The 12,769-nt window shown below is 37.0% G+C and overlaps 1 protein-coding gene across 3 annotated transcripts in view; it reads left to right on the top strand.

Annotated features, from left to right (window-relative positions):
* Nucleotides 1-1,031: 1,031 nt before the first annotated feature.
* Nucleotides 1,032-12,769, top strand: part of OXR1 (oxidation resistance 1) — a 355,346-nt gene continuing 343,608 nt past the window's right edge. For 2 of the 3 annotated variants that reach the window (XM_036378729.2, XM_036378727.2), the window contains exon 1: nucleotides 1,034-1,193. The gene's annotated coding sequence lies outside the window, so the exon portion shown is untranslated. Of the gene's footprint in view, nucleotides 1,194-12,769 lie in introns of all 3 variants that reach the window. The other variant, XM_036378717.2, reaches the window with a different exon arrangement.

Raw genomic sequence — 12,769 nt, 5'->3', positions numbered from 1 at the left:
TTAAAGAAGAGACAGAGAAGCCAATTCAATGTTTCCCATCTGTCACTGATTTTGCACCTGCCATTGGCAGACTCGGGAGTAGTGCTGAAAGAGGCTCTGTCATATTTCAAACAGCAGGAATCTTCTGGCATTTGGCCATGGACTCACCTTCATGATGCCTGAAAATCCACATGTGGTCCCACTGCCAAGATGCCTCTGCCCATCCCTCTCACTCCAGAGCAGGAGGAAGATTGAGATACCTTTTTGTACCTTCTAGCTAACAGCTGCTGAATGGAAGATTCCAAACTGGTATTCAGTATTGTACAAATATCCAGAAGGAAAATGCTGGTGATGCTAGACAGTGGAAAATTAGTTGAGCTGAGAAAAATACTGGAAAAACTACTTTATTTTTCCAAAATAGAAAGAGCCATGCAGAATGTCTTTTCTGTTAAACATAGTCTTTCTGCTTGTATTAGAACATCTGCAAAGATTTTACTTTGGGTGGAGAGAAGATCACTTGCTGAGCTGATCTTTGACACCACATTCCTGTGTTAAGAAATCTTGTGCTTAGCACTTACACAGGCCTGGGAGAGTATAAGCTTTATCAAATACTGAAAAATCCTCAACTTAGGCTGAAACCTCATATTCTTCCCTTTGCATTTGAGAACTCTGTACAATTTTCTTTGCAAGGATGATATTTCAAGTCAGGAAATTTTAAAGCAATTACAACAGTTATGTTCATCACCAGACTCTGCCTGACAAATGAGTGTGACTGCAGTGACCTCCTCAGTTTCTCCCAGATGCTGTCTTTCTCACCACCAGCGCCATTAATCAATGATGTGACGCACATATCTCTGCACAAAACTGGAAATGAGTCAGCCACTATAGATCTATGTGACTTCTTGCAGATGCTCAGGCACCACTGAGTCGTGACTTGAGCAACCAAAAGCTTCAAAGCTGCATAGTATTTGAAGTGTTCTTTCCCAGAAAAAAACCTGCAGGAGCCTTGTTCCTAGTTTAGTTCTCTTACATAACACAATGTGCTGGGTGCCACAGATCTATGCTGCACATAGGTACTGCAAGGATGGAACTATGAATATGTGATTTTCCCTTTCCTTTTCCAAATATTTCCAGCTGAGAGAATCATATATGTATGTTTTATACATCTCTGACCATGAGCATTTCAAGCTTTCATTGACCTGAATCTCACTGTGGTAAGTTTTATCTTTCAGCATTTTCAATAAAAGCAGATATGTTGTTAATAAAGAAATTGAACAGCTAGTCTTTATGGTTATAGCACATAAAGGCCTTAATTAATTCAGTGGTCATTAATAATTAATTAACTGGTCAGAAATTTTAATGTAAAAAATGTTATTAAAGGCTAAAATGTTATTCTCAGCCAGCTTTAGCAATCTAACAGTTAAGCTTCCAGTCCAACATAGGCATTCAGGATCCCTCCACTATCAAAGGTGAGACATCCTACAGAAATTCTGTGATAAGCCAGTCACAAATTTCACCTATTTTAAAATTAAAATAAATGCCCTTGGATTTGGTTCTCTCTGTTGATTTGCTTTATTAATTAGCTACTCAATTTTTGGATAGCTAAAATTAGTTGCCATGAATCCTAACTTAAAAATTATGGAATGCCTAGCAAATTATACTCTTAAAAAAGGGGTTTAGCTTGTTTCAGTTTCTTCTACTAAGATATCCCCATTAAATGTTTAGTCCTGTTGCTTTAATATAAAACAGCCTTAGACAGATAGCAAAACCATAGGTTTAAAAAGCCTGCTGGCAAAAAAATTGTTATTTTTTATTCAATGAACAGACATTTCCCAGTTGAGAGTAGCCCTGCATTAAACATCAAATATGTATTTCTGCTCTGAAGAAAAAAGAGTATTACTATTCTTTTCACGTTTCAATGATCTATCTGGTGGCAAGGATAGTAAATGTTTAATTCCTTGTTACTTTAGATTGACAGAAAACACAGATCTTCAGGGCTCACTGAGGATATACAATGTCCAGTTTATCCTTTCACTTAAGTGACTGAAAATATTGGTCTTATCAATATATTTCTTTGCAAATAGATTTGTTCAAATCTGTATGTGTTTTTAGCGATCTTTTGCTGATCTTCCTGCTTGAACCTATACAAACCAAACTCAGATCTGTATGATCACATGGAGAACAAGAGCTAAGATTGCCTGTGGCTGCCTTAACTATTGCCAATGCAATAACAGGCACATGTTAATTAAGGATCTGTTCACCCCTAGTATTTGTTTGAGTGCTTTACCAATGCTGCAGTAAATATTGCTACTGGAATTAATGCAAAACTAACCAGTTTTTTTAAACATTGATGGAAAAACTATGCTTTAACAAATTTAACTGTGTTTTTAAGATTACTGACTAGTCAGTAAAACCTGATTCTCTACACAGTAGTAAAAGCATTCTTTTCTAATCAAAGACCGAAGCCATGCAAAGATATGTAGGAAAAAATATGTCCCTTTTTTAAAAAAAGGAAAAATCAAATAGAACAAATGAAAGGCTTTCAGCATAAGGAGGGTGTGGTAGAGAATATTGATTTGTTTAGTGAGTTCAAGTCTCCTGGGCTATGTTAACTAAGACACCATCTTGGCTTACAATGAATAAAGTAATTCAGGCTAAATATATAAGGGAGGCTCCTTAACCACTTACACTCTTGAACACAACATTCCATAGAAATAGCAATGGAGAGCTACCAATGTCACCCATTTAAATTTCATCTAGTTAAGTTTATGGAGAGGTATCTATGAGACAGCTGTTTGAAATAGCAGGGGACTTGATCTAATGACTCTACTAACCTGTGCTCCCTGTACTTATCTTTTGAAAACATCAGATTTGCCTTACTTCCATGTGTTGGGTATTTCTTGTTTCAAAAAGATCAATAAAGAATGACTACCTTGTTATGTGCAGGGAAGTCTTTTATTTCATGGCATGAAATTCTACAGACTTAAAACCTAAACTAACACAAAACACTGTTATTAAAATATACTCCATATCTAGTACTTTCTCCTCATGAATACAATAGCAGTCAGGCTGCATTCCACAGCCTCCATTTTATCTATTGTATTTTTTTGTTTGTTTTCATTTTTGTCAAATGTTTTAATCCCCAAACTGGAATTTACTTTTTTTTATATTTCTGGGAGTTATCATGTTTATCTTTTCTTCCTTTCTCATAAAAAACCAATGCGATCTTTAGGGATTCTCTTATCTTCCAGGAATATGAGCATATCCCTACTTCCCAGTATGACCATATTTATTATTCTTATGTCTTATTTTCCACTGTTCAGTGGGATACTAGTTGTATATGAACACTGTTCCTTAAGTTTAATTAGAATTATATTCATAAGATATTGGAAAAATCTATCTCATGGTTAACTCAAAAAAGATACATAAGTTCACAAGCTTTAGGTATAACATCATTCAGGTTTGTTGCTCAAGTGTCAATGGCAGAGCAAATGTAATTTGAGCAGCCACATCTGTGTGAAGAGACCTTCATCTCATATAAGTCACATCCCATACTATTAACAAGTTATCTTTTTTATTCTGTTGGGGGTTTTCTTTCCCCAGAAGAAAGAGCTATTTTACAAGAGGCAACTTACCAAGAAATTTACCAGAGATATTTGCAGTCGGTCCCCTGCATGGCATGGTGTCTGGAACTCTAGAAATAGTTTTAAACTAATAAATTATATGTACAATAATCCTTGTTCAATCATAAAGCAGCTTTGGTTGGTTTGTTGTTCTCTTTTCTTTCTTTCTTTTCTTTTCTTTTCTTTTCTTTTCTTTTCTTTTCTTTCTTTTCTTTTCTTTTCTTTTTTTCTTTCTTTCTTTTCTTTTCTCTTTATAGGACAGTACAGTTACTGGGGTTTTTCTGACTTCTGCTTCCAGCTGCTGCAGCAGATGCATTTCTTGGGCTTGGACAAATCCCTGTCATTCCACTTTTCTTTTCACTCACACTAAAAATGTCAGCCCCACTGGGTGCCTTAAATCACTGAAGGAAAGACATGAGGCATGGGCCCAGGCCAGTGATGAGGTTTGTAGCTAACCAAAGTGAAATGGTAAAGAAACCCCAACTTGTTCTCTTCCTACCCCTAGTCTCTGTCAGGAAATCGTAATAACTCTGAAGGTGATGACTGAAAGCCCTGGAAATGCAAAATAACTTTATTTTGGCAAGGGTAAAGGGTATGCACTGTTTTATAGCACAATTCCTCATACTGTGTTCCTTAAATTAAAAACATAGCATATACTGTGCTTTTATCTAAATAACTATGTTCTGAATATGCTCATCTACTCTAGAAAGTTCAATATTTTTCAGAAATAATGTTGTACAATTAAGTTTATGTATTTAGACTACAGAAAACACAATCCAGAAGAATGGTGATACATATTTTAACATCAAAGATTTGCAGATCTTTCCCATTGACCTTCTCTTTAATTACTTTGTCCTTTGGTAATAAAGTTAGCAGGAACTTTTTATTGCAGGATATTTGTATAAGATTAAAAATATCCCCAGGAACTTACACACTGTCAAGAGTAAATTAATACTCCTGTGCTCTTGCTGGAACTAGAAGCTGGGCAACTGAGTCAGACTAGCCTGTAATATTCTGACTTTCTGTAAAAGCCTTCAAATGGAAGTAGTATGCTTCAAGAGTGCTTCAGAGGACCTTATTTCCAAACTTCAATGAAACAAAGAGAAATGTAGGTGATGTGGAGATAATACATGCTTTGTATGTTTGCAGAGTCACAATTCTTGCTTTCTCTGGCCAGAGAGCATACTAAACATATAGAAACAATTCCACCCCCAATATGCATAAATGAAAGATATATATATAGTAATGAGAATAAATACAATGTTAAAATTAACTAAAATATGTTAATATGAGAAGAAATTAGATGGAATTTCAATTAATTTCCTTGCAGTATCTTTAACACTGTGTGCTAGAATCCAGGATTATGTTACTTTGATTGCCCAGTAAAGAAGCCTGTGAACTAGAACTGCCTTACTCTCTTGGGATCTAAGCATTTTAGGCATTACTCTCATACATATTTTTCATCCAAAACTTTCTAGTGATCCAGTTGTAGGTGGAGCACTTGCAAGGTCTGGTGTGAATAGCTGTAGTGAGGAATGGAGAGGATCCGTTCAACAGCAAACAATGAGACCTATCTTCAGCGTAACATCCCCAAGAACAGAGGATTTCTTCATGGGAAATGAGACATGTTGGGGTGTTGACAGTGCTGAGTGGAAGGGTTTAGTGTACACACTGCAGGAACCCACCCTGTTCTCCAGCCTGGGGACAGCGAGCAAAAGCATTTGGACACCTCTCAACAAGCAGATTCATAAGATCAAGCAAAGTCACCCTAAACAAGAGCTACGAGTTTATGGACTGAGCTACCCAGGGAAAGTGAGATTATTTCCCTCCCAGATGAAGGCCACAATCTCTTACTTTCTGCTCATCAGTTTCTAGAACTCACTATATTATGATGGGGTGGAAGGGTGGATGTGGGGGTTCAAGTTCTCAAATTGAGAAAATCTTCATCTTCACAGCTTAACTTTGGCTGCCGTTATCATGGCCTCTAAAGAAAATCTGCTTGTGCAGTCTGCAGTGTTCCTTTTCCATGTGTTGTACAAGCTACTGGAAAGACAAAATTTTCTTTTGGTAATTACTTGGACTAAGGCCCTAGAAACGTTTGTGGTTTTTTTGTAGCAGTGGGCATGCCCATATCACAAGGCAGAAATGAGTAGGCTGTACCTAGTTTTAGCTGTGATTTTTCTGTCATTTCTGCACTTAGTATTTAACTGTGACTGGCAGTATCCTTTAAACAAGTTGTATATAACACTGTCCATCCACAATTTCAAGAAATAGATGGAGTGGTTTTTCCTAGGCTTTATTTTTTGTGTCCAATTTTCTGTCACTTATTCATGTGATTTACATTTTGCATCTAATAGCAAGTGAGGAAATCAAAAAAATTGCTTAATCATCTTGCTCCTTTTCTAGGACATTATGATAAGCAATAGCAAATCCTCAGAACTACCTGTAATATTAAATACTGCACAAGCTTGGGAAATATAGTTCATGTTGAGACTACTGCTGTTTCCATTAAATGAGACACATAGCTGGTTTTTTTGGTAAAAAATCTGCAGTGCCTTGACATTGCATTAATGCAATTATTTAGATGAAGTTTGCTTAAGATATTGAAGTTTACTGCTCTTCAGAAATGTTAAACAATAGATATAAGGTGGTTGATATTGATGTTTAATTTTTAAAAGCACAGGAATACAGAAGGACAATATTGTGTTTAACACATCAACCTGCAACACAGGAGACTGCAGCTGAACTCTAGTGTTAGTTATTGTCTCTGTATTGGATTCTTCATCTGAAACAGCATGGCTGACAATACTGCCTTTCCCCAGCCCTTCTTCTTCTTCTTACACCCATTCTAACTGCAAGCACTCAAGAACAGGAATAATTTCTTGCTGTTTGTGTGAAAATTATATGGTTTGTAACACAGCTGTGACCTAGTCTGGTCCTGTTGACACTAGTATGTCTCAAGAAATGTAAGTCTTGCTATTATTTGTCTGAGTTTAGTATTTACAGTGTAACAGTGATTGTGTCTACTACACCATTACCTGCAAAACCCTGGCCCTTTCTCTGAGGTCTTCCTATAGGTCTTGGCAGGAACTTCTCCATTTTCCTGGTCTCATGGAGTGACCCAGAATTTAGGCTGCAATGAGAGATGCAGGGCAAGCATTGCCTATGCTGCTTTGGGTAACCACTGCAGTATTACTCAGGTTAATTCTCACTTTCTTGGTTTGCTTTTTGGTATTTGAATTAGCTACTCTGTATCTGTTGCAGGGTCTAAGAAGTTCTTCTGACCTGAGTCCCTGAAAAGTCAGGGATTATTGCAAGAAGTATTTCTGAACCAAGACGGGAATAGAAATCACAGAACAGTGGTAAGGTGCACAGTTCAGAAGTAATTCCACAAGGACAATCAAAGCAAACTTTTATTATCTGAAAATTGCTTTAGGGGTGGTAAAATATTAAAAATCAGATGGTTTGACCTTAGTGCACTGAAAGTCTTATTTGCAGGTTTAAGGAACAAGAACTTTCCAAGAAACGTGGTCTGACTGAAGGCCCACTCTCCCCTGTGAACTGACACCACATTAGCTCGTGGAACGTAACACATATCAGCTGAGATAACAGCAAGTTTCAGAATATTTCTCACACAGGGAATGAGTCAAAGGTTCTTTAAGTCAATGACATTTTCTCTTTCTAAAAGTATGCATTATTAAATCAGAAGAACTGAATTCATGGGCAGATTTAAGTGAAACAGTAAATGTAGATTGACATTAAATCTATGGTTACTACCCTTGGTAAATTGCAAAGTTTTTAATTCTAACTTCATATTGCTTTTTCCTGAATAATGGTATTCTAAGCAATTTATTTATGAATTTCAACACTGGAACCTCTTGATATGAAACACAAACCTCTATTGGGTGAACAGATCAATCAAAATTGCCACAGACAAATGCAATCAATGAAATGACCCAAGTTACTAGAGGGAGAAATTTGCTGTATGTGTGTCAAGAGTGTTTGCAAGGAGAAAAGCAGGGAAAAAAAGTGCATAACTACCCAAAGGAACCTTTCCCTTCCCATTTAACCAGGTCATGGCTGCTGTGAGTCACACATAGTAGGTCCATATGAGTTACTTGGTGTACTTCAGGGGTTCCTTTGGTGCACAAATTTGTTCTACATCTATACTAAAGGTATACTCTGAGGTGCAGCATTGATGTGCTCAAAGCATGTTCCTTTCTCATGGGCTCAAGGCCAAAATTGCACCTGAGGAGGAATGAATAAAACAGCAGGAGTGTTCAAGTGGATCTTCAGGAAGTAGAAAAGAAGTTTCTGTCTCTTTTTCTACCTCAATAAGATGTTCTTCCTAAGGATAGCCATGCACATTTATTTCCTTAGTTTGAGCTTTCTCACTATGCTTGATTCCCTAATTAGCTGAACTATATGAAGCAGAAGTTCAGAGGGGAACTACCGAATGGAATCATTAAAGTTTTTTAGAACTTTTCTCATGAGATTTTTTAAAAAGTAAGAGAAAATACTAACTTTGGTTCAAAGCATAGATAATGTATTTAAGGGCTATAGAATAATTTATACTTGCTGCAGAAGACTGGACTGAAAGAAATATGAAAAATCAATATTGGTTAAAAAAAAAAAAACTTCAAAGGAAATGTGAAAATTCCGTAACAGGTACTCTGGTTTTGCAGCGTTCACAATGTAAATAGCAAGAACTTTTCTCTGCATGAACCCGCGATTTTAAGTAAAAACCCAACTAAAAGTACTAGTAAAAACCAAACAATAGCTACTAGTAAAAATAACTGTTTCCAATTTTTTTTTCTCAAAAGAATGTTTATGTAGAAAGTAAGGAATATTTTAAAGTGTGGGAAGGTTTTGATTTTAATAATTAAATTTATCTTCTTCCATATTTTATAAGCAAACCCCCAGGCATTTTTGTTACTTTCACAGATCATGGCTTTCATGTTGTAGAAAAAAAAATCATGCCAGTACTCTTTCATATCTTGTATAGATCTAGGTATAAGCAGCTACAGTTCCTTACAAATTTATAATCTGTAAGACTTCCTATGGAAGTCTTAAACAGGTCCATCAGAGCTTATGAAATCCACCTCCCAACACCTGAAAGAGGGCATAAATCACAGCAATCAGAACCAGAGCAGTGGCAATGATCTCCAAGCAATGGAAACCGCTGCTCAATGAAACCCCTGGCTGCAGCTGGCTGGTAGCAGTGCAACAATAAAACCGCCACACAAAAAGGAATGAAGGCAGGTGTGACAGTGACATCAACAGCAAAAGAACTTTAGGACAGCTGTGTGTCTCTCATAATGGAAGAGCAGTAAACTGAAGTCTGAGAGGCTTTTCTACTTTCTTCTTTAGATACTTCTACAGAAAATATCTGAAGGAAAGCAAACAAAACCAGAACTGAAAGCCAGAGTTGTTTAATCCAGGTATTAGCTCTTACACCACTTGTACAATTTCTTTAATTAAAACTGCTGAAGTTAATTCAGTTAAATTGTGAGGGCAACTGCTAAAAATATACTGAAAAATGCACTGTTCTATGTGTTTAGTTTTCAGAAGTGTTATTCCTTATTATCATACTCCTATGGAGCTTTTTATGTGCCATTATTTCTTCCTACTGCCATCATAACAATGCTGTCCAAAAAAGCAAATAGAAATCTTCACACCAGTGGTTAGGAAAACATGAAGGAGAAGAATTTTTTTCAACTCTGTGGACTCTAATTCACATGGAGACAATCCAGACATATGTATGCAACACCTCAGGATATGTATTTTACATTACAAGTAATGCTTAGCCAAGCATCCAAAACCACAAAAAAGATTTTAATGAAGGACAGTATCAATTTGCCTCTAGCATATCTCTAATTTGAGTATAACTTGGACTGTCTTGTGGGAATTTTGCTTGTTTGAATAAAATCCGAATTTTTCTTGCCTGCATAAAGATATTGCTTTAAGGAAAAACAGCTGCATTATATAATATCAAACAGCTTAACGAGTACATCTAATTATATTAAAGACTAAACTACTGGAAGCAATGAAAACACTTATTGGATTATAAACATGAAAGCAAATGGGAAGCAGCAAGTTTAACATAGACTGCTATTAATGCCCTTGAAAAATCTGTGTCCTTGCCTTTCCAATAACAAGCTACATTTTGTAGGTCATACTGTAAACCATACTTGGAAAAAAGCTCCCTGGGTGAAGTTATTAGAATTGCTTCTGGCAACTGTTACTGTCTTTAATAGCAGCATTGCCCATTTCTGGAAAAAATTAAAAAAAAAATAGGAGAAGAACTATGCAATTCAACTTTCTTTTCTTCCAAGGACAGGAAGGAAATGTTCCCTCAGTTTCCTGAAGTACAACCTGAAATATTCAACTTTTCACAAAAGAGATTAGAAAATGAGTCTTTACAAAATGAAATATGAATCATAAAGATTCAACACTTCAGATATGAAGATTCAACCAAACTATCAAATGGGTTGAATTTTTCACCAGACTAAGCATTGAACTGGCACGATGGGAGATGCAGCCATCTTCAATTCAGCAGCTGTAGCAGTGTGGGCAGAAATACCTCAGGACATTATAGAGAATGAAAACCTGAAGGCTTGCAGTACCTGAAAATTTAGAAGAGCCTTCATTCAAAAAGAATTATAGCTGAAAAAAGAGGAAAGACAAAAATTATTTATTTTCTTATTCCTTTTCATCTTCAATTCTCCTTTCTTGGAATTTCTTCTGCCAAAAAAACCTGGTTAATGTGTGCTAATACATGGCTCATGTCTAGTAATAGCTGTAATTAGAGTTTGATACAGGGTGATTTACTGTATGTTGGCTTTCTGAGATGTCCTTCAAAGGTAATGACAGACGGTGGTAACCCATTGGACACCAAAAGGTGATATATATATACTGATACTGGCACAGGAGTCTGCCTTGTGGTCAGGATGCCATCCAGAGGAACCTGGAAAAACTCTGGAATTGGGCCCATGGTAACCTCCTCAGGTCCAACAAAGCCAAGTGCAGCGCACTTCACCTGGGTTGGGGAAACCTCTGGTATTGTTATAGACTGAACGGATAAACAGATTGAGAGCAGCCCTGCTGAGAAGGATTTGAGGGTGCTGGTGAGTGAGAGGCTGTACATGACCCAGCAATGGTCACTCCAGAAAGCCAGATGTGTCCTGGGCTGCATCCAGAGCAGTGTGGGCACCAGGGTGAAGGAGGGGATTCTGCCCCTCTGCTCTGCTCTGCTCTGCTCTGCTCTGGTGAGAGCCCACTCAGACTGCTGCACAGACTGGGACCCACTGTTTGAGTGGGTGCAAAGGAGATCCATGAAGATTATCAGAGGGCTGGAAGCCCTCACCTGTGAGGAAAGGCTGAGAGAACATGAGTTGTTTATCTTGGACAAGGGAAGGGTCTGGAGGAACCTTATTTTGGCCTTTCAGTCTTAAAGGGAGCCAAAGAAAGATGGGGATATAGACTTCTTAGCAGGACCTGCTGTGACAGGACAAGGCATAATGGTTTAAACTGAAGAAGCATTGATTTAGATTATCTGTAAGGAAGAAGTGTGGAGTTTTTTTCACAATGAAGGTGGTAAAGCACTGGCACAGGTTGCACAGAAATGTGGTAGAATACAAGAATATTCCAGGTTGGGTGAGTTGGATCTCTGACCAACCTGCATCTAGTTGAAGACGTCCCTGCTCATTGCAAGAGGTTTGGATTAAATCCTTTAAAAGTTCCTTCCAACACATTCTAGGATTCTAGGTAGTGAGAACACAACATGCAGCATGAAAATATTCTGCACAGGAATCTGGGAAAAAAAAGCAACAAAGATAAATTGAAAGTTAAATATTTTTTAATTATTTTGTTCTTTTATGACCATTCATTCTATGTAATTTTTCTAGAATTTTTTATTACTGGCATTTAGAATCATGAAGATTTCATTACAAGCACTTGCAGGCTGCACTGGTTCTGCTTATTTCTGTACAGTCTTCATGGGTGGTCCCAACAGTTGTTCATTGATCAGTGTTGTCTGTGCATACCCCATACATTTCCTTTGCTAAATTTCTGTCACAGAGCCTTTCCTTCCTGCACAAGTTAGTAAGTTTTATGAGAAGCAGCTCCGGGCTTAGTTCTTTGCCTGAAGTTACTTGCATGATACTATCACACAGCGTAAAGGGCATCTGAGGCTAAGCTCAGACTGGGCAGCAAAGGGGGCTCCTGCTTCTCCAGGCTCTTGACCTGAGCACAGATTTGTGCCCAGGCAGTTCAACACTAACCAAGCAGGAATTCAAGTTCCACTGTGTGCCTGTGCTCAAAGAACAGCATAGACATCATCTGCTTTAGATAGCTGAGTGTACTACAATCTATATGACTTGTATGCTAGGCTGCATCATTAAAAAGTTTATATTTATCTCTGTAATTTACTCTCATTATGTGTTATATGAAAGAATAAATGAAGAAGTATAACTATTCTGACAAATAGCTACTTTGCTAGTGAAGAATTTGCTATGTCAAATGATCTAAACATTTATTTAATTTGACAGCAGTCTTTGTCAGCTGTTTCAGAGATAAACCCCTAGAATGATGTGTACAGAGACTTTGCACTAGAAAGTCATTTTTTCATGGATTTAAGGATATTCTCTTTGTAGGTGAGTTTGGAGAATGGGCATAATGTTAGAGTCAATGTGATAGCTGAATGTAGCTGAGAACTGATGTCTTATAATTAGCAAGTTAGGATATAGATTTATTCCTTTTAAAATTTTAACAAAAGCCATTTCCATTTGTTCTATGGAAGTGATTTTCACAGGCTGAATATGAATATTTGATATGTCCACTATTTACATGCAGTCTAATAAGTATGTTACCTTTGTATATTCTTCTGTTTCTATACTGTGAAAGATAAATAGCACTGTTTAATTAGCATTGGTTTTAGGATTAAGTAAATGCAAGGGTTTTACACTTTGTTTTACTTTCTTCAGTACTAGTTCCTTTGCTGTCCAAACAACTACCAAGTAGGTAAATTAACACAAAATTTAATGGCAACTTTTAATTCTGTGTATAAGATCCTAAGAAACCAACTCAAGGCAAACCAGAACTGTTTAAAAGCTGATATGACAATGTAGTCATTCAATTTCTTGCTCCTAGTTTGATGTCCACTCCTG

The sequence above is a fragment of the Molothrus ater genome, chromosome 1 (assembly GCF_012460135.2).
Source record: "Molothrus ater isolate BHLD 08-10-18 breed brown headed cowbird chromosome 1, BPBGC_Mater_1.1, whole genome shotgun sequence".
NCBI lineage: Eukaryota > Metazoa > Chordata > Aves > Passeriformes > Icteridae > Molothrus > Molothrus ater.
This window is presented reverse-complemented; position numbering and strand designations above follow the sequence as displayed.